Source organism: Mandrillus leucophaeus, unplaced genomic scaffold, assembly GCF_000951045.1.
Source record: "Mandrillus leucophaeus isolate KB7577 unplaced genomic scaffold, Mleu.le_1.0 Scaffold395, whole genome shotgun sequence".
Lineage (NCBI taxonomy): Eukaryota > Metazoa > Chordata > Mammalia > Primates > Cercopithecidae > Mandrillus > Mandrillus leucophaeus.
The window spans coordinates 1810691-1815638 of NW_012104198.1; positions in this window are offsets into that span (position 1 = coordinate 1810691).

A 4948-nucleotide genomic window follows, 5' to 3' on the forward strand; every position below is an offset into this window, starting at 1 on the left:
GGGACCGGCGGGGGCAGGGCCTGAAGGGGCGGGCAGCCAATGGGAAGGCCAGCGCGGAGGGGTACGGCTCACGGAGGCGTAGGCGGTGAGATGAAGACAGGTATAGCAGAGGGCCAATGGGGAGCCATACGCGGATGACGTAGCAGCGAATTGAGAGCCGGAGAAGCACACAGCCAATGGGAATGCCCGGGAGTGGGCGGTGTAGGGGGGCGGGATGATCGAGGAATCAATGGAGAGGCCGGAATGGGGGTGGTGCGGAATCCAGGATGAAGAAAGCAGAAGGAGACAGCTAATGCGGAAGTCTGAGCGAGAGCGACATGTGGGCGGTGGGAAAAGTGAAATGGCTACAAGCGATGAGGGCAGCCGGGAACGAACGCAGAGGCCCACAAAGTGGGAGATCCCGCGGGTTGCGTAGGCGGTGGAACAGAAGCTAGAGACAGAGAACAGCCAATGGAGAGCCGCGCGCGGGGTGACGCTATAGCTGCAGCAAGCCAATGGGAAGGCTTGTGAGCGTGCACTACGGCTTTGAGGGCGGTGCCAAGGCGGAGCTAGCCAATAGGAAGGCTAAAAGGAGACCAACAGGCGGGTGTGTCAGCGGCCACGGAGGTGGGACCATAGGGGGTCGAGCCAATGGAGGTGGAGGCTGAAGGCGGGAGCGAGGACGAGAGATGGCGGATAGCCAATGAGGGAGCCAGGGTGAAGGCGGCGAGACCATAAAGAGCAGTATGGGATGAACCAATGCCGAGGCTAGAAAGTGCCTCGGGGACGGAGGGAGGGCTTGGAGGCAAGACGCGAAAACAGCAGAGCCGACGGGGGCGGTGTAGGTGGTGTGAAGGGAGGCATGAGTAGCCAATGAGGAGGCCGGAGGTGAGGACGCTGTGTAGGCATAGTCTGAGCTATTGGGTGGCCGGACAGCAGGACCAAAGAACGCAGGCAGCCATTAGGAAAAATGTGCCTCTCAGGGATGGAGTTACCCTCTCCCTAATCCTCCGTGACTCCCCATGGTCCCAGGAATACCCAGAGCCTCTGAAGGCCTAGACCACACCCTGGTGCATGACCTAGGAAAGAGAAAAGGACTCTCCTGTTGCAGTTAGTTACTTACTGGGTCCTCCCTGCCCAACTCCAACCTTTGCTTGAGCAGTGCCACAAGCCAAGAATGCCCCTGATTGTCAACCGCAAGCACGCTCCAGGACTTGGTAGTATTGTTGAATGAATGGCCGAATAGGATATTTAACTTTCTGAAGGATTCACTTTTTAAAATTTCAGCTTAGCAAACACTGAGGCTGACTGTCCGCTACCAGAAGTCGATTGGGCATATGGGTAGCTTCTGACCAATGGAATCACAATCAAAGCCCTGTCCTTCTTGCCCAGCCTGATACTCCACACCCCACAGGGGCCTCACCTCGCTTCTTTCTGTCCGCCCATCTCTGCTGCTACTGTTCCCTCTCGCAAGAGTGCTGTTCCTTCTGCTGCTTCCATCTAGTGAACTCCTTTCACTCTCCTTTTGCAGTCTCACCTTCTGTGGGAACTCAACTGCAGCTTTTGTCTGCTGAATACATCCATTCATACATTCCTTCTCCATCCTGGGAAGATTTACTGAACACCTACTGAGTGCCAGGTTCTGAGCATGCTGTTACCTCATTAGAACCTCACAGCATCCTAGGAGGGAGGTGATCCTTCCAGCAGCCCCTCTCCCCAGGTCTCCATGTCCAGGATGTCCATGAGTTAGAAAGAAATATGTTCAGTTGCAAGTAACAGAAAAATCATAAAATAATGGGGGCTTAAGCAAGATAGAACTTTATTTTTTTTCTCACCTAAAAGTTCAAGCTGGCAAATAGTCCAGGGACTCCTTCCCGCCCACCTGGTTTGGGCATTGCCTGTCCTGATCTGGCTCCAAGACCCTCAGTCTTCAACAAATCCTTTTGGCTGTCTATTAAAAATATTTACCAAATCCACCCTCTTCTCACCACCTCCACTAGCAGCAGTATCACCAGTCACCTAGACTACTGCAGTAACCAGCTCCTTGCTGGTCCCCTGCTTTCACATTCAGTCCCTAGACTCCATTGTACACTCAGCATTCAGGGGTTTCCTGTTAAATCCTAACACAGTTTATGTTTCTCCTCTGCTCACAACCCTGTCATGCCTTCGTCCTCACTCAGCATTGAAGCCAAAGTCTTTACCATGGCCTACAAGGTCCTGTGTGGTCTAACCTCCAAGTCCCCTTTCTGACCTCACCTCCAACTTCTCTTCTTCTTGCTCTCCCCACACTAACCACACCAGCCTCTTTGTAGACCTTGAACAAATCAGGTATACTCCCACCTCAGGACCTTTGCCCTGGCTGTTTCCTTTGGAGTTCCTCAGATATCTAGCTGGCTCCCTCCCTCATCTCCTTCAAGTCTTTGTCAGAGGCCCCTGTCTCTGGGGACTTTTCCTGACCCGTTTAATCTTGCCCAGTCACCCCCAACTCCCAACCCTCCCAGTCTCCCCGAGAAGCCCTCCATGAGAGAGGATATAGTCCAGTATAGAGAGGAGGTAGCGACCTCTACCCCTCTCTGCCCTTCTGACCCCAGCCCCCATTCTGCAAGGATCTTGGCTTTCAGCAGCCGTAGCATTTCCCTCTCACACCCTGGGCCCTGCCCAAAGGGCCAGCTGACATTCCCGGCCACCACCTTCACTCTGTTTGCCTCCTATCTCTCTGGCCACTCTCTTTCATGGAGTGAGTGACAGTAAGGGACAGATGGTCTGGAGAAGGTGTAAGGAGAATGCAGCCCACACCTCTGATCTTGAGAGAGAAAACTAGCCCCCATTTCCAGGAGGGGACAGGTGCTGGGGCAGGGAACAAGGCCTCCACTGATAGAACTGGCCTGGTTTATAATTACACAGGAGGTGTAGGGAACATTCCGACCCAAGTCTGCAGGGAGCAAGGGGTCATTAACCATGGGAACATCACTGCAAGGGATCATTAACCTTGGGACCATCACTGCAAGGGGTCATTAACCTTGGGACCATCACTAGAATCAGCTCCCCAGGACTTCTTCCTGACATGCATGCTCCTCACCTCCTCCCTTGCTCCCTCCCACATGCTGTGACATCTGTTAAACAACTGCTGTACACGGGGTCCCTGCAGGCCTCCAAGCAGGGGACCTCATCCCACCTTGGTGCCTCCCCTGGCTGTCCAACACACCCAAGCCATTTCTGGGTCTCAGATGTGTCCCACCAACTCAGAAGTCTCAACCAGTGAAAGTTTTGTTTTGAACTAATGGTAGGGAGGGTTGGGTACTTTTTTTTTTTTTTTTTTTTTTTTTAATTGTTGTTGGCTGATTTTTTTAAGGTCTTTTTTTTTCTTCTTTTTTTTTTTTTTCTTGTCTTCACAAAGCCAGGCCATCAGGCCCACTCTGGGCTTTTTCCAGAAGGGTGAGTCTGAGTTGAGGAAAGAGGCCCTCCTTTTTATGAGGGCTTAGAAGGTTGGGGGAGGAAAGGGGGCAAAAGGGTGAAGGGGTGGGTCTTGGCCACCAGATTTGTACCATATAAATAAAAAGCCCTTTCCAATTTCTCTTCCCCAGGTCTGAAGCCAGTCTTGTAGAGGGCTGGAGTGGACGTTGGACAACTAGAACCCTGGGCTTTGCAGGGTGCTGGCAGCTGGAAGTCTCCACCATGGCCTGTCAGGAGAAGCCCCTGGGGGCTGGTCTACCATGCTGACCAGTGGTTGGATAGAGTGCCTGCTGAGGTCAAGAAATGCAGCTGCCAATTCCCGGACAACCTAAAAACCTCACAAGCTTCAAGTCTCCAAGGACTCTGCAAATCCCAGGATCTCCCTGTCATCCATCCTAGAATTTAAAACCTGAGACCATCGAGTTCAGGAAAACTTGGGGATTTCAAAGCCCAGCACCAAAGAAAGCGGGACCCACACTCGCCAGCTCTGTGATCTTGGGCAAGTTGCTTGACTACTTATACCTCCATTTTCCTCATCTGTATAACAGCAATACAATAATAATGAGATGGAGCTCAAGGGGCCATGGTGAGGTTTGAACATGATCACTTATGAGACATGTTCAGCACTGTATCTGACCCATGGAAAATTCAAGATAAACATCAGCTACTGAGATGATGGCGGATATTTGGAATCCTAAATCCTTGGAATCTGGGGCTTTTCAAAGCAAAAGATCCCAAAGGCTGAGGGCCTCAGAAGGATCAGGCCATGATGTTCCTGAAACAAGAGGGTCAGGGTCCCAGTGGGCCTCTGGGCTTCTTCGTGAGGATGGATGCATTAATACTGGGGACCTGCTAGGGACCTTCCCAGTGGGACAGTGGCTGGGTCAGGGCACTCAAGCCCTAAAACGTGATGAGGCAAGACTTTTCTCTCTTTCCTCATTCAGTAACTATCAGTAGATTCTGGGAGCCAGGGATTCTCCGACTCTTCGATTCCATGAATTGTAGGGGATGACGGTGGACTCTCCACTTTCTTCTCCATGAAGTAACTTACATGCCCCTCACCCTCTGTGGGAGGGGTGTTGCAGGGGGTCCAGAACTCCCCTCGCTGGGTAGTTTGAGCAGTGGGGACCATATCAATTTCATCTATGGGGAAACTGAGGCCTGGAGCAGGGCAAGGCCTCTGGGAACCCAGCCCTATTCTGTCTCTTTCACTGGCATTTCCCATCCACACATAGAGCTTCAGATTCTCTCTTTCTTTCCCCCAGAGACCCTCAAATATCTTCTCACTCACAGAACGGTGTCTCTGCCTGCCTCGGGTTGGCCCTGTGATTTATTTTAGTTCTTTTCCCTTGTTTTTTGTTTTTTTTTTTTTTTTCACACTCCACACTTTTGTTTTAAAAACTGTGGTTTCTCATGAGCCCTATTATCTCATTGATACCTCTCACCTCTGTGGTGAGGGGAAGAAATCATATTTTCAGATGACTCGTAAAGGGCAAAGAAAAAAACCCAAAATTTC